The 22,118-nt window shown below is 40.8% G+C and overlaps 1 long non-coding RNA gene across 1 annotated transcript; it reads right to left on the bottom strand.

Moving 5' to 3' along the window:
- Positions 1-1,674: 1,674 nt before the first annotated feature.
- Positions 1,675-4,028, bottom strand: LOC308472442. Its single transcript, XR_013983520.1, has 3 exons — positions 3,731-4,028; positions 2,989-3,103; positions 1,675-1,822 (listed from the first exon to the last, which is right to left on the bottom strand). It is a non-coding gene; the product is annotated as an uncharacterized lncRNA (long non-coding RNA).
- Positions 4,029-22,118: the final 18,090 nt, after the last annotated feature.

Here is a 22,118-nt window from a genome sequence, read left to right as displayed (position 1 = left end):
GCAGCTTCTCTTTCCAGTCTATTTCTAAAGGAATTTCAGAAAAATGACAAAGCCATTTCTCACCTTCTCACCCCTTGCTTTTTCCTGTAAGACCTATTGCAGTCGCAGATGGGTAGCCGTGTTGGTCTGCCATAGTCGAAATAAAAAAATTCCTTCCTGTAGCACCTTAAAGACCAACTAAGTTAGTTCTTGGTATAAGCTTTCGTGTATCTGAAGAAGTGTGCATGCACACGAAAGCTTATACCAAGAACTAACTTAGTTGGTCTTTAAGGTGCTACAGGAAGGAATTTTTTTATTTCGACTATTGCAGTCGTTAAGAGTCGTCAACAGGCTCATCTCAGCTATCTGCCAATCACCCATTCCCACCACCCTTCTGAGTAATACCCCTCCCCACCTTCTCACTATATAGAATGGTCTGGCAACTTCTGTTTCAGTGTATCTGAAGAAGTGTGCTTGCACACGAAAGCTCATACCAAGAACTAACTTAGTTGGTCTTTAAGGTGCTACTGGAAGGAATTTTTTTGTTTTGACTATGGCAGACCAACACGGCTACCTATCTGAGACTGTGTTCAGTTACTCTTTACAGGACATCAGCATGCCATCACAAAGAAAGATCTCCTCTCATGTTTTTCTTGTTCAGCATCCTTCTTACCCCAACTCAGATTTTTAAAAATTGAATTAAATAGCTGTGCAATTTCCCTAGGTATAGATGGTCTATCAAACTGTTGTTCTGGCATGTATAGATTGCTCCGCACATTTCCTTTTCCTGTATTTTCTCTTTCCTCTTTAGGGACTGACTCTACCACTTTAACCCTTCCATTTCTAAATAGTTTTGTCTCCCCCCCCTTTCCCCCCCCACCTCCAAATTGTAGTGGAGTGGGGTGAAGGATCATGATCAGAATTGCAGCAAGGGAGGGAGGGAGTATTTTACAATCCCTCACTCATACAATGGTCCCAATGAATACCTTCCTCTGATTTTGGAGGCAGGGGAGGAGTATTTGCCCATTTGGCTACAGAGTGTTCGAAGTTTATAAGCAGAACAGCAATGACAGTAATCTGCATCCCTTGCAGATGCATGAAATTAGCTTTGCTTATACTTTTCTTGCCACTTCATGGCACCTTTGGGGTTTTTTTGCTTCTTCTCCATGTCCATGCTGATTGGTTAGTATATTGTCAATATGGAATAAGTCCTGCCCATTTTTGGTGGCGAGCCACTTTTTATTGTGTTAGATGAGCAAAACTTTCTATCTGCTGGAGCAAACCCACCATAACTGCCAAAACTACTAAAAGGTAAAACAGGAGCTCCTTTCAATCACATCAAATGCAATTAGTGCACCATCCACCTTAACCACAAAAAGGAAACTTAGATCCAAGTGCAGCTTTTGGAGGCCCCTGTGAGGGCCACCAGTGTCTCAAAACTAATTTTGTCATCTGTGACACATCCTACATATGTGTAAACATATGTGTGATTTGCTTGCAGCCTGAACAACACACACACTCAACTTGGCATCAATTAGAAAATGTCATATTTGTTCAAAGAGTGCAGCATTGGCACTCAGTGGGTTAACAAGGCTAGGGAGGCAGCTGGTGCTTTCATACTGCAGCACTGAATCAAGCAACACAATTTCCAGGAAGATGAATATCCGTTACCAAGTAGCGCAGCAGAGCCCAAAGCCTGTTCAAAAGGTTTTTATTATTTTGTATTATTTTTGATGATGTGGTTTTATTACTTTCAATGAACTGGAGTCTCAAAGGTGTCGGCGAATAAGGGATGCTGTAAAGCCGCACCTTATAGGTTTGTTTCAAGATGCATCTGCCAGCGCTGAAAGAGATGAAAGGGGAAACTGCTTAGCAATGACCCCAGAGCCCAAACCCAGCTCAAGTGTTCCATGGGGCCTTGGCTGAAACAAAAGGAAGATCTGAACAGCTTGCACTGGGACAGGATGGCAAGGATGAAAATTACACAATTCATACTCTCCACTGGGAATAGAAATCCATTTCCCAGATAGAGCATGTGACATGTATTATGCACTTTTAAAAATGCCTTGCAAATATGCACAGACCTACAGACCCATGCAGTCTGAAAGAGGGGGCTGTGGGAACATATTTCTATCCATGGGTACCCAGAGACTTTTATCATCAGCCACAAGAGAAACAAAAGTAGTCAGAACTCGGTGAAAGGGCTGTTGGTTTTACACATTTTTTTTTTTATCCAGAGGCTCTCAGAGCTGTTCATGCTAAAATTAAGCAACAAAACCAATGCAAAAATATAAATAGGGACAGGGGATTGGTGGCCCTGCAGATGCAGTTGGACTACAGCTCCCGCCAGTAATCAGGGACAATGGGAGTTATAGTCCAGCAATACAGTGGTACCTCTGGCTACGAACGCTTCTGGTTACACACGCTTCAGGTTACGAGCTCCACTAACCCAGAAGTAGTTGCTCCCGGTTGAGAACTTTGCCCCGGGATGTGAGCGGAAGTCTCATGCCAGAGGAACGCTTTCGCTAAATGGCACCTCAGGATAAGAACGGTTTCAACTTAAGAATGGACCTCCGGAATGAATTAAGTTTGTAACCAGAGGTACCACTGTATCTGGAGGGCCACATCCTAGCAAGAAAACAAGCAAACGAAAAGCAAAGCAAAAAACCAGCAGGAGCTATTCACAACTGAAGACATCCAGATTACCTTCTGAATGAAATTGGGCTTCTGATGTAGAAAATGAGGCCACAGCAGGGGTGCCAAATTGAATAATTTACTGAGGAGCGAGCAGATAAGCCCTGCCCTGCAATGCCCATCAACTTGGGGTGGGGACCGCATCCCCTCAAATATTTCATTGGGGGAGTGAAGGGACCTCATTCCCTAGGAGTTAGCTGCTATGGGCCAGAGATAACTTGGTTTCCTTGCACACATGGTACACACACATTTTTTCACACACTCACACCCTTGCTTGCTGAAGTGATGCAATCTTAGGAGCAGAGGACAACATACTATTTTTCTTTAATGTGGAGATAAGCCCTTCATCATCAAAGTGGTTGAGGAAAATAAAAGGAATTATGAGTGGTTGCCTGGAAACTGTGCAAGCATTCCCCCATTCTGTAATAACCTGGAAGAAATAAACAGGAAATGGATTAGCTAGCAGCTACCTGTGTGATTCTTCAAATCCTCATCTTGCCCCCTGCCAACTCCCAATTATTAAGCTTTCTGGAAGCACCAAGGCAGGTGTAAAGCTCCCGTGACAACGACTGCTGCTATTCTTGTCTGAAGAGACTGAAGATAACCTGGGATAGGGGTTTCTTTGTGAGCCAGCTGGCAATTCTTCTTGGAAGAGTTGAGTCCAGGGCCTGCCAGTTGCTAACCACTGTGTAAATAATAGCATGCATTCTGATATGGTTAGAGTTCATAATTCATAGCAAACAAGCCATGATCTGAGATAGTAAAGAAAGATGTGTGGTTTACATGCCCTGAGATTACTTGCCTGCGTAAGCAAGAATTGTTGATTCAGGATAATATGACTGAATCAATAATCTTCATTAACTCTGATCACGCCAACCTGCAGATCTAAGGCTGAAGGGTTGCTTTTGTTACAGCAAGGTAAGAGTTCCCATAAACATACCTGTTAAGTTCCCATTTTATCTACTATTGTTTTCTGGGTTTTGGAATAGATGAAAACAGGAGAAACAGCAAAGAATAATCTCAAGACACATGCTTTAGAGCTGTCAGTCCAAGTTACCTTTGTGAGATCGACGTTGATAAGGTTCCCTCTCAGATAGGAAGCTTGAGATGAAATTCCCAAAGTCAGGCAGCAAATTAGTTGCAGAGCTCAAAGCACACTCCATGTCTTCTGAACCTCTGATCTATTTCAACCACCAAAATAGTCATTTTCTTCCATTTCAAAACAGGGCTCACAATGCTAAACCTGCTGGGGCAAGTTGACTCAAATTCATATCTCTGGAATTAAATTAAGACTCAGTATCCTTCCAAGCCCTGGAGCTTGATGTGAATGCACCAACCACAAGATGCAACTTGTATCAGAGGGTGCTTCCAGACAGTCACTCTTTAGGGATGGGATTCAGCCACATGCCAGGAAATTCTGGCTGCACAATTAAAGCTGAGGTGGAGCTCTTGTGAAACCAACTCACTTCCCCAAACTTGCTTCACCTTCTCCGGTAGTAAGCACAATCTTCACTACCCACATATGTGACTGTAACATCTTGTAGTTTCCTGGTATGCAGCTTAGAACTCCCAGCATAGTGTAGTGGTTAAGAGTGGTGGACTCGTAATCTGGTGAACGGGGTTCACTTCCCTGCTCCTCCACATGCGGCTGCTGGGTGCCCTTGGGCTAGTCACACTTCTCTGAAGTCTCTCAGCCTTACTCACCTCACAGAGTGTTTGTTGTGGGGGGGGGGGAGGGAAAGGAGATTGTTAGCCACTTTGAGACTCCTTAAGGGGAGTGAAAGGCGGGATATCAACTCCAAACTCCTCCTCCTCCTCCTCCTCCTCCTCCTCCTCCTCTTCTTCGTCTGAATATCCCTTAACTGTAGACTAGCATGGGGATGCCCCTCCAGGTTCCATGGACTACTTTTGGTGAGCCAGATCCAGATTTTAGGTTTTAAAGCACTTCTGTTGCTGCTGTAATAACATTAGCTCTGGGACTGCTGCTGAGTTCTTTCAAGTTGGAATTCAAATCATGCGTGTGTTTTCTAAGACAATCTCTAGTGTGAACCTTGGAGATGCATACTCATTCTGGCTGTGCATATTTCCTCCTTCCTGCCTGGTGAACAAATTACTCATTGCAACTTGATAAATGAAGGAATTGTGTAAACCCTCTTTATAGTTTACAGTTTTTCCGACTGCTTCGGTGCCATATGCTATAAATTCATGAAGCCAGTGTAGCATGTAACAGGTTTTGTTTGTTTGTTTGTAAATGTTATTTATATAGTAATCCCTGCATCTGTATGTGACTGGGTATGATATATGTATGCCCATGTATATATGGCTGCGTTTCAAAGGCATTCTCAGCAGATTCTTTCAGTGCCGTGCATCAAAGCCTAACAGGGTTGGATGGGAAGCATTTTTGCTCAACATCAGAGCCACTTAACACTGTAAGAGAACTAAAGAATTTTAATCACCAGTGACCAGAATGGTAAAGAATTAAGTATTGCAACTTCTGGATCCTGTATATCTGTAAGAGAGAGAGAGAGAGAGAGAGAGAGAGAGAGAGAGAGAGAGAGAAAGTTTACATGACAGGATTGAATAATCTAAATTGGGAAAAGCTATAGTTAATTTCAGGGACGCAGGTGGTGCTGTGGGTTAAACCACAGAGCCTAGGACTTGCTGATCAGAAAGTCAGCGGTTCGAATCCCCGCAACGGGGTGAGCTCCCATTGCTCAGTCCCTGCTCCTGCCAACCTAGCAGTTCGAAAGCCCGTCAAAGTGCAAGTAGATAAATAGGTACCGCTCCGGCGGGAAGGTAAACGGCGTTTCTGTGCGCTGCTCTGGTTCACCAGAAGCGGCTTAGTCATGCTGGCCACATGACCCAGAAGCTGTACGCCGGCTCCCTCGGTCAGTAAAGCGAGATGAGCGCCGCAACCCCAGAGTCAGTCACGACTGGACCTAATGGTTAGGGGTCCCTTTACCTTTACCTTTATAGTTAACTTCAGCAAGATGAGATGAACTTAGATGCATCAAAATGATACTGAGAAGGCAGCTTTTTAAAATGAGGCTACGAAGAGGAGCTGGAACAGTCTACACCTGGATTCATAGGAAGCTGGTGTGCTCAAGAGAACAGAACTGAATTTGGACTTTGCAGTTCTGGTTTCTTACCATTGGCTCTCTTGGTAATGTCGCACAGATTTGGTTTCCCATCTGCAAAATTGGGGGGGGGGGGTGATCAAAATTATGTTCTGGTATATGTAATATATCAAAATAGTGATTATGCAGTCAGTCCTTTCGGGTTATACTGTTTGTTTTTGTACAAACTATGGGATGTCCAAAGCATCTCAACCCAAATTTGCATACAGCATTGGTATCTCACCTTGCTTCTTCTCCAGGTAGGGAGTTCCACAGGACAGGGGCTGCCACGCTTAAGGCTCTGCCCTTGGTGATGGCCAACGAAACTTCAGGGGTGTGGGTAACCACTGGGAGTGCTCCATCAGAGACTCTCAGTGATCAAGGTGGAGTATAAGGAATCAGGTAGCCCTCTTGGGCTCAGGTTGTTTAGGGCTTTGTGAATTAATGCAATCTGGCTGCTGCGTTCTGGACCAGTTGAAGCTTCAGGACCAGATACTAGGACAGCCCCACATAAAGTGCATGACAGTAATCAGACCAATACATGGTCCAATGTGGTCAGGCTGCCGTGGTCTATGAATGACTGTAGCTGGTATCCTGGCCAGAGCTGGTAAAAAGCATTCCTGGTCACACGGATGATCCTGTTGCTGCCTCCCCCTCTCCTTCCAACAGCAGTGACTTAGCCTTCTGCTACTGAGGCCACCAGAAAGCATTTTGGGGAAGTCTCTGCTTTCCCCCAGAAGCCCAGAGTCAGCCTTGTTAGTACTGCTGTAAGTTCAACATGCACACAAATTTTTTTTATTGCTTTATTGAACTTTAAAAAGAAAAAAAAACTAACATACAATCAAAGTTATCCATAACAAATAAACATTAAAAAATTGTCAATATCCTTTACACTTTATCACAGTCTTCTTCTAGTTCCGTTGACTTCCTGCCAATTCCATCTTGCTTTGAATGTTTATTTATCTAGCACACTATTTGTATCTATTTTAAATAATTGCCTAGCTAAGATATTGTACTTTCTTAGTCCTGTTCAATGTATAACAGAAGTTATTCAAAAGCTGCCACAGATTTTATGTTGTTGTCATATTTTATATAATTTTAAAATAAACCCCATTTATTAAAAAATGCTTGATCTGCATGGTCTCTTATTCTTCCTGATATTTTGGCCAGTTCTGCATACTCCATTAGTTTTTGTTGCCACGCCAATTTTGTTAGTACCTTTTCTCCTTTCCAATTTGACGCTATTAAAATTCTTGCAGCCATTGTCGCATATAAACCAACACACAAAAAATGACGATTGGGAAAACTGGAGAAAGACGATGCAAAAGCCACAGTCTGCTTTGCGAAGCCTCTTATGGCACCCTACTGCTCAATTCAACAAACCATTTTACATTTATTTACTGTCTCCCTAGTTCATAAATGCCAGCTTTCCTTTATCTTTTTTTTTTAAAGCAATTTATTAGGTTTTACAATAAAAATAAACATAGTAAGCAATATAACATTGATCTTAACATATTTTCACATTTTCTTTGGACTTCCTCACATCTCCCGCTCCCACTTTCATCGTTATAACATTTTGTCAGCAATTTATCATCTTATTTAAGTTCTTATATCCCTTCTATATTTCATAATCTTATAATTCTCAGAGGGAGCTAAATTTCACAGTTTTACTTATTTTCTTAAAAACTTCTAAATTTAGTGGTGCTCAGTTATTTTGATCTAGCATCTTATTTAGCATTCACTCAAATTACAATACTTTTGTAAATAGTTCTTAAATTTCTTCCAGTCCTCCTCAATCCTCTCTTCTCCCAGGTCACGGATTCTGCCGGTCATTTCAGCCAGTTCCATGTAGTCTATCAGTTGTATCTGCCATTCTTCCAGTGTGGGTAGATCTTGAGTTTTCCAATGTTTTGCGAGAAGTATCCTTGCTGCTGTTGTTGCATACATAAAAAATGTCTGGTCCTTCTTTGCCACCCCTTGGCCGACAATACCCAAAAGGAAAGCCTCTGGTTTCTTAGTGAAGGTATATTTAAATACCTTTTTCAGTTCATTATAAATCATTTCCCAGAACGCCTTCACTTTAGGGCAAGTCCACCAGAGGTGGAAGAACGTTCCCTCACACTCTTTGCATTTCCAACACTTATTATCAGACAGGTGGTAAATTTTGGCAAGTTTGACTGGGGTCATATACCATCTATAAATCATTTTCATTACATTTTCTTTCAGAGCGTTACATGCAGTAAATTTCAATCCATTACTCCACAACCTCTCCCAGTCCTCAAACATGATATTATGCCCAATATCCTGTGCCCACCTTATCATAGCCGATTTAACCGTTTCGTCTTGTGTATTCCATTTCAACAGCAAGTTATACATCCTTGAAAGTACCTTAATCTTTGGTTCTAACAATTCTGTTTCTAATTTCGATTTCTCCACCTGGAACCCTAGTTTCTTATCATTTTTAAAAACTTCTTTAATCTGAGCGTAATGTAACCAATCTCGCACTTTGTCTTTCATTTTCTCCAAACTCTGCAATTTCCAATTGTCTCCATCCTTTTCTAGTATTTCCCAATATTTTGGCCATTTAGCCTCCATATTGGGTCTTTTTCGGGCCTTGGCTTCCAAAGGTGAAAGCCACCTTGGTGTTTTATTTTCCAGCAAGTCTTTATATTTTGTCCAGACATTAAACAATGATTTTCTGACAATATGGTTCTTAAAGGCCTTGTTTGCTTTAACCTTGTCATACCATAAATATGCATGCCATCCAAAAGCATTGTTAAACCCTTCCAAATCTAACACATCAGTGTCCTCAAGAAGTAGCCAGTCTTTTAGCCAGCAGAACGCTGCGGCTTCATAATACAACTTTAAGTCTGGCAGGGCAAAGCCCCCTCTTTGTTTTGCATCGGTTAATATCTTAAACTTAATTCTGGGCTTTTTGCCCTGCCAGACAAACTTAGAAATGTCTCTCTGCCACTTCTGAAAGCACTCCGTTTTATCCAAAACCTGAAGTGTTTGAAATAAAAACAACATCCTTGGCAATACATTCATCTTGATAGCAGCAATTCGGCCTAACAAAGAAAGTTTCAATTTTGACCAACTATCTAAGTCTCTCTTAATTTCTGTCCAGCATTTTTCATAATTGTCCTTAAATAGACTTAGATTTTTTGCTGTTATGTTTACCCCTAGGTATTTTACTTTTTTAACCACATTAAGTTCCGTCTCATTCTGAAACCGTTCTGACTCTGTATCAGTCAAATTTTTCCCCAAAACCTTAGTTTTCTGTTTATTTAGTTTAAATCCAGCCACCCGACCAAAGTCATTAATCAGTTGTAATACTCTTTTCGTACTGGGCTCTGGCTTCTGCAAAGTCAAAACCAGGTCATCTGCAAAAGCTTTTAATTTATATTGTTTCTGACCGACCTGAATTCCTTCCACCAACCGATCCCCTCTAATCATGTTCAATAGCACTTCCAGAACCGAAATAAATAACAAAGGGGAAATAGGGCAACCTTGTCGTGTCCCTTTTTCAATTTTAAACTCTTCTGTGACCACATTATTAACTATCAGTTTAGCTTTCTGTTCTGAATATATCGCCTCAATCCCATTCTCAAAACCCCGTCCCACTCCCATCTCTCTTAAATTTCCCATCATAAATTTCCAAGAGATATTGTCAAAGGCCTTCTCCGCGTCTATAAAAATTAAAACTGCTTTTGTATTTATGTCTGTTTGCAAAAGTTCCAAAATGTCAATAATGTTCCTTGTATTAGCAAACAGATGTCTTCCTGGGAGAAAGCCGGCCTGGTCCTTATGAATTACTTCATTTAAAACTTTTTTAAATCTATTTGCCAAAATGTCTGCAAATATTTTGTAATCCACATTTAAAAGAGAGATGGGACGGTAGTTCTTAAGTTGTGTCTTTTCAGCTTCCGACTTTGGTATTAATGTGATGAACGCTTCCTTCCACGACTCCGGTGCCCTCTTCCCCTCCATAATTTCATTGCTGACCTCCATCAAAGGTTGTATCAAATAGTCTTTTAATGTCTTATAGTACTTGGAGGTCAGCCCATCTGGTCCTGGAGATTTGCCAAGTTGCATGTTCTGGATGGCTTGTTCGATCTCCTGTTGTGTTATTTTAGAATTCAGGATTGTCCTATTTTCTTGTGACAATTTAGATAGTCCGTTTTTTGCCAAAAATTGTTTAATCTCAATATCATCTTGCGGCCCTTGGGTGTATAATTTTTTGAAATATCTCTGGAAACACTTTCTAATATCCACTGGATTCTGGATGTTTTTTCCATCAACCTCTAAGTTCGTAACAGTATTTAATCTTTGTCTTCTCTTCAACTGCCAAGCTAGCAGTTTTCCACATTTATTCGCCGACTCAAACGTTTTTTGTTTCATTAATTTAACCTTCCATTCAATTTCCTGATTTATCAATTTAGAATATTGCGTTTGATAAAGTTTAATTTCTCTCAGAGTTGGCTGTGACTTCGGATTCACTCTTAATTTCTTCTCTAATTCTTTTATTTTATCCAAGATCTTATCTTTTTTCTCATTTTGTGTTCTTTTCTTTACTGCATTCTGTTGTATCAAGAATCCCCTCATTACAGCTTTGCTTGCGTCCCAGATTATTCTTTTTTCCACCATATTATTCATATTTATCTCAAAATAGTCCTTCAAAACTTTTTGGGCCTTCTTGGTAATTTCCTGATCTCTAAACAAATTGTCATTCATCTTCCATCTAAAGGATCCAGTTGGTAATAGTGTCATATCCATCTTTACTGCATTATGGTCGGAGCAGGTCTTTGGGCAGATTTCCACTTTTCTGACCTTAGGTGCCAGGCCTCTAGAAATCCATATTTGGTCGATTCTTGTCCAGGTCAGTTGGGCTTCAGAAAAGAATGTTCCCTCTCTTCCTAGTGGGTTCTTTATCCTCCAAATGTCAATCAAATCCATGTTGTCAGTCATTTCAAAAAAGGTTTTAGGTAGTCTGCCGTCTTTTGTAACATTTTGACTTTGTGACTTGTCCATGTTAGTTGATACGACCCCATTCATATCTCCCATCATTATGATGTTGTTGTAGTCCAGATAGTCCAGCATTGTCTCCTGCAACTTCTTGTAAAATTCCGATTTCCCTTCATTAGGTGCATAGATTCCTAATATCAGCAATTTCTCTCCTTGATATTGTATCTCAATAGCCAAAATTCTTCCATGTTCATCTTTAAATAGGAATTTAGGTGACAGGCTCTCTTTTGCATATATCACCACGCCTCTCTTCTTAACTTTGTCCGACGATACAAATTCCTGGCCCAATCTTTTATTTATTAACACTTTTCTGTGGAGCCTCGTCACATGTGTTTCTTGTAAACAAATAATGTCCAATTGTTCTTTTTTTAATATATGAAATATTTTCTTCCTTTTTTCCGGAATGTTACAACCATTAATATTCCAGCTCAAGAGTTGCAGAGACATCCTGAATTATCTGATTATTTTTCAAGGGGTGGTATCTTGTTCTCAGGATCTTCAGGTTCCACAGATGCTGATGTTGGTACTGGCGTTGCAGCTTTCCTTTATCAACTGTGCTTCATTGCTGATCTCTCTAGCAACAGATAACTGTGGTGAAGCCAGGCACATATTATGGAGACAAGAATGGTCCAGATGTTGTTGGTCATGAGATCGGATCACGTAAAGCAGGAAGCATGTGTAAGATAATTACAAATTGACTGATTTTCAACACACATACACTGTTTCCAGATGCAGTTGCTATCCTGTGCTGCTCTGAAAATGGAAAAAAGAATTTGCTGCATCCTCTTATTTTGAACAAAAGGGGAATATGCAAAAATAAGTACAGAAACTATACAAATAAATATAAAAAAATACAAAATATACATACGCTCATATATAGAAAAGTATATAAATGCTCCCAAACTGCAAACGTTAGGCATGGTCCTGTGGTGGTTTTCCAGACACAGAGCAATACTAGGTTAAAACAGATATTATGGACATGACCCTTCCTTGCCTGAGCACATAATATGCTGGCACTGAGAGATCTCCACAGTGCTGGGATGAGGAACTTGTAGCTCTCCAGTTATCATTGGACACCGGTGCCCATCTTCCCTGACCAATGGGTGGGGTTGATGGGAGTTGGAGTCTGACAACATCTGGAGTGGCACAGATTTTGTGTCTGTCCAACAGACATAGGAGCCAACTCCTTGGCCCCTACAATAAAATATTTGAGGGGGCTGCCCCCCAAGTTGATGGACATTGCCATTCAAATGGTGTATGTGCACCCCATCTTCTGGTCGATTATGCAGGGCAGGACTTACCTGCCCCCCATCAATAATTTATTCAAGTTGGCACCCCTGTCCCCAAACAAATGAAAGCAACAACAATAAATAATCACTACGCTCAGTGTTATATCTGGGAAGTAAAAGCAATTTTTTAAAAAAAAAATCACTTGCTATTTAGTTTAGATTTCAACTGACCTCAGAACGTGTTTCAGCTTTGGGATGTTGTTATCACTGCTCTTGGGTTATTCGAGTGCTGGGTTGGGGAGGGTGTTACATGACTTTAATGTGATTTTTCATATTGATGTTGTGTGATTTTTGTATTTAAACATTTGACTGTTCATTGCCTCCAGCATTTTTATGGGAAAGGCATCTAGTTAATAGACTTGGCGGGGAATAAATAAATCAGTTTGTTTCTCTGGCTCCTCTTCTTCTGTAGGAATATTTAACACTATTTCTTTTTTCTCTGTATAGGAAACTACACTTGTAGCATCATTGCAAGACACTTATTACAGCTGATAATTTATATGGCAATTTAAAAATTATGGCTTTTACCCATGCGTCTTCAGAATAACTATGGTGCAAGATCAAGCATTGCAATTTCTGTTTTACATGCTGGAAAATGATGCAATGCTATGTTTCATGCACAATTATTCTTTGAGACTACAGTTGAGAAAGACGACAACCCCTTTGATCTAAGCCAGTTTGCTTGCTTCCTGGACCATCCTACTTCTCAGTGACTACAAATGCTCCACAGGCAACTGAAGTAAAAACATAACAGCGTTTATGTTGTGCACATATTACATGAATCAAAGGCTTAATATATGTCTTATGCAGAGTTCTGTGATCCTTTCCTCTACATTTTGTTTCCTTTTACTGCATCATGCTGAGCCATGGGCAGTGTGTATGGGATGGATGTTGGGAAGAAAGCAACCATGCTTGCAATACATTACCTGAACCAGTTGGGGGCGATAGAAAGGCAACCCATTCTCCCCTCACTGATTCCTCTTTAATTCCTCTTTAATTAACCACTTGCTGGTGAAGCAGAGCACTTCCGTTTAGACTTTACTTCCTGCTTCTTCCCCAAGTTAGTTGGTTGAAGCCAGTATGAGTATGACATATCATGTGCTGGTGCTAACTTCTTGGCTCCATCCTGGCCACATGTCAGCCTGCACAGTACTTATAATGACTTTGTTTGCTATGTGTAATAAATATGGTCTGAAGCTCAACATCAAAAAAACTAAGATCATGGCCACTGGTTCCATCACCTCCTGGCAAATAGAAGGGGAAGAAATGGAGGCAGTGAGAGATTTTACTTTCTTGGGTTCCATGATCACTGCAGATGGTGAGAGCAGTTACAAAATTAAAAGACGCCTGCTTCTTGGGAGATAAGCAATGACAAACCTAGACAGCATCTTAAAAAGCAGAGACATCACCTTGCCAACAAAGGTCTGTATAGTCAAAGCTATGGTTTTCCCAGTAGTGATGTATGGAAGTGAGAGCTGGACCATAAAGAAGGCTGATCACAGAAGAATTGATGCTTTTGAATTATGGTGCTGGAGGAGACTCTTGAGAGTCCCATGGACTGTGAGAAGACCAAACCTATCCATTCTGAGGGAAATCAGCCCTGAGTGCTCACTGGAAGGACAGATTGTGAAGCTGAGGCTCCAATACTTTGTTTTATATATAAATTTTTTTTGGTTTTACAAAATTTTTAAAACAATACAAACATATAAAAAGACATACAAACACGTATAGTTTCATGACCTTTTTTTTTCATAAACCTTCTTTCTCGGACTCCCCCATACCTCCCCTTTCTGCATCCCAATGTCCAAAATTTTCCAGCAACTTCTAAGTAGTTCTGTCAAACATATGTCTTCTTAATCTTTCCTTCAGTCTAATCTTATATCACTGTAACCCTTTCTTTCTCAAAACCTCGACATTCTAACATTCATCAAGTTTATAATAGTCCTTAAGATAGATTTTAAATTTCTTCCATTCTTCTTCCGCCGTCTCCTTCCCCTGGTCGCGGATTCTGCCAGTCATCTCAGCCAGTGTCATATAGTCCATCACTTTCATCTGCCATTCTTCCAGAGTGGGTAGGTCTTGTGTCTTCCAATACTTTGCGATGAGTATTCTTGCTGCTGTCGTAGCATACATAAAAAAGATTCTATCTTTCTTTGACACCAATTGGCCGACAATGCCCAAGAGAAAGGCTTCTGGTTTCTTCGGGAAAGTACATTTAAGTACCTTTTTCATTTCGTTATATATCATTTCCCAGAAAGCCTTAATCTTCGGGCACGTCCACCTAAGGTGATAGAAAGTACCTTCAGTTTCTTTACACTTCCAACACTTATTATCAGGCAAATGATAAATTTTTGCTAGCTTGACTGGGGTCATGTACCACCTATAGATCATTTTCATAATATTTTCCTTTAAGGCATTACATGCCGTAAATTTTATACCGGTGTTCCACAACCATTCCCAGTCAGCAAACATAATGTTATGACCAATGTCCTGTGCCCACTTAATCATAGCCGATTTAACTATTTCATCTTGTGTATTCCATTTCAGCAGCAAATTATACATTCTTGATAAATTCTTGGTATTGGGTTCTAACAATTCAGTTTCTAATTTTGATTTCTCCACCTGGAAGCCAATTTTCCTATCTTGTTTGTAAACCTCCATTATTTGATAATAATGGAGCCAGTCTCGTACTTTAGGTTTCAATTTCTCATGACTCTGTAATTTCAATTTGTCTCCATCTTGTTCCAAGATTTCCCAATACTTTGGCCATTCGGCCTCCATATTGAGTTTCTTCAATGCCTTAGCCTCCAAGGGTGACACCATCTAGGGGTTTTGTTTTCCAACAAGTCTTTATATCTTATCCAAACATTAAATAACGCTTTTCTGACAATGTGATTTTTAAAGGCCCTATGCACTTTGATTTTATCATACCATAGATATGCATGCCAACCACATGTATTATTGAAACCTTCTAAATCCAAGATATCTGTGTTCTCGAGGAGCATCCACTCTTTCAGCCAGCAAAACGCTGCTGCTTCATAATACAGTTTTAAGTCCGGCAGGGCAAATCCCCCTCTTTCTTTTGCATCTGTAAGTACTTTAAATTTTATTCTGGGCTTTTTGCCCTGCCAGACAAATTTCGCAATGTCTTTCTGCCACCTCTTGAAACAGTCCATCTTGTCAAGAATCTGCAAAGTTTGAAACAAAAATAACATTCTAGGCAATACATTCATCTTAATAACTGCAATCCGGCCTAACATTGACAATTTCAAATTTGACCATATTTCTAGATCTTTTTTAATTTCTGACCAACACTTTTCATAATTGTCTTTATACAAGTTCAAATTTTTAGATGTCAAGTAAACCCCTAGGTATTTCACCTTCTTAACCACTGTCAAACCTGTCTCTTCTTGAAATTTCTCCTTCTCCATAACTGTTAGATTTTTTTCTAAGACTTTAGTCTTCTGTTTGTTCAGTTTAAATCCGGCTACCTGGCCAAATTGTTGAATTATCTCCAACACCCTTTTCGTACTAGTGTCTGGCTCTTGTAAGGTCAATACTAAGTCATCTGCAAAGGCCCTTAACTTGTAATGTTTGGCTCCGACCTGTACACCTTTAACCTGCTGGTCATCTCTAATCATATTTAGCAACACCTCCAGAACAGAAATGAAAAGCAATGGGGAAATTGGGCACCCCTGTCGTGTTCCTTTTTCTATCTTAAGTTCCTCAGTTATCACATTATTTACAATCAGCTTAGCTTTTTGTTCAGAATATATCGCACCCATACCGTTCTCAAAACCTTGACCTACCCCCATCCCATGAAGATTCTTTTTCATAAAACTCCAAGAAATATTGTCAAAGGCTTTCTCCGCGTCCACAAAGATCAACACTGCTTTAGTGTTTAAGTTCACCTCTAGTAGTTCCAAAATGTCTATTATATTCCTTACATTGTCTGATAAATGCCTTTTTGGGAGAAAGCCTGCTTGATCCTTGTGAATCTTCTCCATCAACACTCTTTTAAATCTTTTTGCCAAAATGTCTGCAAAAATTTTATAATCCACATTGAGTAATGATATTGGGCGGTAGTTCTTAAGTTGAGTCTTTTCAGTCTCTGTCTTTGGTATGAGTGTAATATAAGCTTCTTTCCACGACTCTGGTGCCTTTTCCCCCTCTAAAATCTCGTTACAGACTTCCTTTAACGGTTGAACCAACCACTCCTTCAAGGCTTTGTAATATCTGGAAGTCAGTCCATCTGGTCCTGGAGATTTGCCCAGTTGCATGTCCTGAATGGCACCCTCTATCTCTTGTTCTGTTATTCTCTGGTTTAAATCCACCTTACTTTGATGAGAGATTTTTTGTAATCCATATTTATTAAGGAATTCATCTATGTCCTTTTCATTTTGTGGCCCTTGAGAGTATAGTTTTTTAAAATAGCTCAAAAAACAGTTTCTAATCTCGTTAGGTTTAGATATATTCTTTCCATCCACTTCTAGGCTTGTAACTGTATTTAATTTCTGCCTTTTCTTCAATTGCCAAGCCAGAAGTTTGCCACATTTATCTGCCGATTCGAATGTCTTTTGTTTCATTTGCTTTATCTTCCACTCAATCTCTTGATTCATCAATTCCATATATTGTGTTTGATATAACTTAATCTCTCTCAAAATCTCCTGGGACTTTGGTTTTGATCTTAATTTTTTCTCTCCTTCTTTTATCTTTTCCAAAATCTTTTCCTTCTTCTCATTCTGCTTTCTCTTTTTTATTGAATTTTGTTGAATCAGAAATCCTCACATCACAGCTTTGCTTGCGTCCCAGATCACTCTTTTTTCCACATCGGCCTTTAGATTTATTTCAAAGTAGTCCTTTAAAGTTTTTTGGGCCTTCATGTGGATCTCCTCATCTCGAAACAGGGTGTCATTCATCCTCCATCTAAATTGACCAGTTGTTGTAAGTTTCATTTCCATCTTCACGGCGTTATGGTCGGAGCAAGTTTTTGGGCAGATTTCTACCTTCTTAATCTTTGGAGCCATCCCACTAGTAATCCAAATTTGATCAATTCTGGTCCAGGTCATCATTGCTTGAGAGAAAAAAGTTCCCTCTCTCTCAAGAGGGTTCCTCGTTCTCCATATGTCTATTAGGTCCATATTTTCAGTCATTTCAAAGAAGGTCTTCGGAAGTCTCCCTTCCTTGGAGATTGTCAGTCTTTGTGCCTTGTCCATATTTGTAGAGACCACACCATTCATATCTCCCATAATTATTACATTATAATCCAAATAATCCATCAGAGTTTCATGAAGCTTCTTAAAGAATTCCGCCTTGCCTTCATTTGGTGCATAAACTCCAACTATTAACAATTTTTCTCCTTGTACTTGTATTTCAACTGCCAGGTATCTTCCTTGTTCATCTTTAAACATCATTTTTGGAGCCCATTTCTCTTTTACATAAATCACAACTCCTCTTTTCTTGACTTTGTCCGATGAAATAAATTCTTGTCCTAATCTTTTGTTTATAAGTAGTTTCCTGTGTACCCTGGTTACATGGGTTTCTTGTAGGCAAATCAAATCCAATTGTTCTCTTTTCAGAATATGAAACACTTGGCGTCTCTTCAAAGGCATATTTAGCCCATTACAATTCCAACTAAGGAATTGCAGGGCCATCTTGTTACTTTCCTGTTACTCCTCCAACCGCTCCAAGTTGTTGCTCTTCCTCTGATGGTGGTGGGTTTAGTCCAAACGATAGGTTCAGAATATCTAGTGCTCTCCTTTGTTCTGCAATTGGATCCACCGTTCCCTTCTGTAGGTCCTCTTGATTTCTCTCCAAAAACTTCTCTTTATCTTGAATTGTCTTTATTTTCACCTTCTTTCCCTTGTAGTTAAAGGACAGTCCTTGTGGGAACTCCCACCTAAAGAGGATGTTGTTCTTCTTCAGCAGGTAGACCAGATCCTTATAGAAGGTTCTCACCTCCAAGATATATTTAGGGATGTCTTTGAAAATTTGTATAGGTGAATTTTCAATTTCCAAGGCCTTTTGGTAATGTAGTTTTAATATTTTGTCTCTTTCTTCCTTGGATCTAAGGGTAATCAGGCAATCCCTCGGGGTCTTTCTGTTCAGTCTCCTGCCCAATCTGAATGCTGTTGTTATCTTAAATTCCTCCTCCTCCAAGTCTTCCCAAAAGTCAGCAAACTTTTGTGTTAGGAACTCCGCAAGGCTGTCCCCTTCGCTCTCAGGAATTAATCTTAATTTCAGGTTTCTTTCCTTTCTCTGTAATTCCATCAAAGACAAAGTTGCATCATGTTCATAAACCTTTTTAGCAATCGGTTCTAGCTTCTCCTGTGTCTCTCCAGCAATACTTCTGGCGTCCTCTGCAATTTTACGTGTTGCAGAGTTTTCTTCAATCAACCTATTTATAGATTCTGTATTACTTGTCACACTTTTTGTGTTCAAGTCCAATCTCGCTGTTAGTTCTGTTAATTTCTGTGTATTTTCTGTACTCTGCTTTGTCAAAGTCTCCAAAGATTGATTTATCTTGAGTAACGCCTGTGTCACTGACTCCATGGAGGCAGCTGTCACTTTTTCTTGTCCTGCTGTTCCTGTGGGAGTTAAACTTGAAATTGAGCCTCTTTTCTTTTGTTGCTGTTGTTGCTGTTGTTGCTGTTTAGCTTTGGCTCTGGTAGTTATCTCTTCTGCTGAGCCACTCATGTCCCAAGGATGTTCCCACAAAAGCAATTCCCTGATGGAAAATCCCACTGTCTTAAACCGTTGCAACCGTTACTTTCAGCCCTCTAGGGGGAGCAAGGCAAAATGTCCAAGTAAGGGAACAAAGAAGTTGAAAACAAGTATATCAGGAGGCTTGAAAATATATGCTGCAACACTTTTTCCAATAGATACTCTTTCAGCACACTGTAACAGTAAAGTCTTAAAACTTTGTATCACACAAAACTTCAACCATGTAACTTTCCCAAAAGTTTAAAGACAGTTCAGTGTCCTAGTGTCTTATTTGGCAGTCCATTTCAGGGTATTAAGACAGCGGAAGGCTTTTTCCTTTTAGATAAATCGTGCAGGTTCCTAATGTCCCTTCTTCTTCCCCTTTGCCCTGCTTGCTAGAGGGGAAAACTAAATCCAATGTCAGGTTTAACTAATCCAAAAGTACTTCATACAGATGCAGCTTTAAAGTTCCGTTGCTTTGACTGTCATGCAGTCGGGGGAAGGCAGACTTCCTTAATTTTCACCTTCCCCGTTTTCAGCCGAATTTCAGATTTAAAATTTTCCAAATTGACGTTCAGTCTTACTCACAGGTTTTTCAGTCCCAGGTTTACAGGAAGGAATCGGCGCTCTCCGTTCATGGCGACGCGGCTTCACTCTGCGGGCTGGGTAGCGACTCTCAGCACCGCGCTCTCCCGATGCCGTTCCGGAGCCTTTAAAAAGGCTCTTTCGCAGTAAGGGGGGGCGCTTCTGGTGCCCACCGAGTCTCCTTGTTCACAGGCTTCCGCGCCTGTGATTTTAGGGGTCCCCCGCTTGCCGTAGCGGGTCAGACCCGAACTCGCAGAGCAGTCCTCCTCCGGAGCTCGGAAAGAGGACCGCCATTAACGCTGGCGCCGACCGGAAGTCCGAGGCTCCAATACTTTGGCCACCTCATGAGAAGAGAAGAGAAGACTCCCTGGAAAAGACCCTGATGTTGGGAAAGATTGAGGGCACAAGGAGAATGGGACGACAGAGGACGAGATGGTTGAATAGTGTTCTCGAAGCTACGAACATGAGTTTGACCAAACTGCAGGAGGCAGTGGTAGACAGGAGTGCCAGGAGTGCTCTGGTCCATGGGGTCATGAAGAGTTGGACACGACTAAACGACTAAACAACAACAATTAACCTTAATTTTTCATTTCCCCTTCACTCAGCAGTCTTACCAGACTGTGCACACCACTGCAATATATTAACCAGCCACCTCCAATGGAGAGCAGTGTCTGGGGCGGAAGCAGCGAGGAAAGTAGGACAGAGCAAGTTGAAACGGTCAGTGGGTCAAATTGCAATGTCAGTTGCAAAAGTAATACAATCACCAAGCAGGAACATAGGTCAGGGTTGGGTCAAGGGTCAAACCAGTAGGCCAGAGGCAAAGTCCAGTCTTGTACACAAATTTGTACATGGTCAAAGAACGACCCGGGAGTCAGGCTCAGAGAAAGAGAGCCAATCTGAATGCTGTGAACAACAGAATTGGTGACCTGACAAGGTTTTCAGGTGTCTTTGGGCTCCTTTTACTATTCCCTACAATGAGTCAATGAGTCCAGGCTTTCAAGGTGGGGCTTGGTTGGGAAAAAGAAAAGACCCAACTGCATCAGAGACCCAAACTCAGCCACATCCCTATCCAGGTGTGTTAACTATAAACAGATCATAAAGAGGGCTTCTCACTTTCCCCAAGATGCTTTTTCATCTATGTGACTAAGTTATCTCAGATTCTCTCTATTTCCAGATAAACAATCAGTTTGGAGGTGGCAAGGAGCATGTTCTTCACATAAATCAGTCAGTACACCAAAGATCATATTCAAAGACCCATATTGGGGACCCTTGCTGTCAAAAGTTAGGTGGTTGATGACTTGTTAGCGGTGGCATCTTGTTTTTGAAATGGCTTCTCCATAGAGATTTGCCTCATGCCTACTCCTATGTCTTTTTGGCTCTGAGTGAAATCCTTTTTCTTTTTCCAGGCTTTCCAAATTTGTGCTTTATTTCATTGCCATGATTTCCTGCTATTCTCTACCCGGATGTGTTTGACATGGCTGTTTTCAATCCTGCCTTTTTATTGTATATTTTTAATTTTTTGAGTGACTTTCTGCACTTGGATGTAGCAATATTGAAGGGCATATTTTATATATCGATAAAAAATATAAATAATTTAAAAATGACGTGAGAAACAGCTGGAAGAAACAATGGAAGGAGGGTGTTCTTCCACTGATGCTGCATGCCTAGGAAAAAAAGCAGAGAAAAAGTAATGGAAGTCCAGAAACCACATAATTTGAGCATAATAGACAGTGATCCGAGATGCTCAGTTCAATTTCTGGTGCTCTAGCATAGCCCTCACCAATCCAGACTTCCCGATATTTTGGACCATGACTGCCATCAGCCACCGCCAGGTCAGCCATAGTCCAACAACATCTGGAGGCGACTAAATTGCAGAAGGCACTCCTAGACAAAAGGGTTCCTGTGTTTCTTTACAGGGAAGTAGATTGCGCATGAATCTGGCAGTAAGAGAAAGGGTTAAACAGCTCTCTGCCCAATGCTTTTCTGCTCCCCAGTCCTCTTCCACTTCTGACTACAGCCTCCAAGGCAATCCCACCCCCAGTAAGCGACAACCACAAACCACTGGGAGAAAGACATTCCAATTCCTTGTTGTGTCTAGGTTGTGTTAGGTTGTGGGTGAACATATCAGACGACACAGCGAATCTTCAAACAGCTCTTGTTTATTCACAGGCCAGAACAGAACTGAACTGAAGGGTTCAGTCAGCCTGCTTCAATACAACGTAACTGTTGCAACTTTCTAAAACTATCCAATCACTGAACGTCACTTTCGATCCTTCATTTGCATACAAACTATCCAATCACTGAACGTCACTTTTGATCCCTTATTTGCATAACTATCTACAGTATCCCGCTGCTGGCCCAGGGTGAGAACTTCAGTACATAACAGTTTGGACCTCATAAGAATGATTCAAAACACCCACCCACCCCACTCACACACAAAAACAAAGATCACCACAGCCAATCACAAACAAACAACCACACCCTAGGCCAACCCCCAACCTCTCTCACCACCAAAGGAACACAAGTGAACAGCAGAGAACCGGCATGAGTAACACTGACACCAAACCCTACATACATTAAGCAAAATAGAAACATCGCCACCCAACCCCACCCATCTTCCCCCCCACCCCTTTTCTTCCTAATGTCTCAACAAACGAAACTGATTTGTAAAAATGTTACATGGAAAAAATATGAGAGACATTACATACACTTCTGTAAAACCAGAAAA

The sequence above is a fragment of the Podarcis pityusensis genome (genome assembly GCF_964106645.2).
Source record: "Podarcis pityusensis genome assembly, chromosome: 2".
NCBI classification, from domain to species: Eukaryota; Metazoa; Chordata; class Lepidosauria; order Squamata; family Lacertidae; genus Podarcis; species Podarcis pityusensis.
Note: the sequence above shows the minus strand (reverse complement) of the source record. Positions and strands in the feature narration are given on the sequence as shown.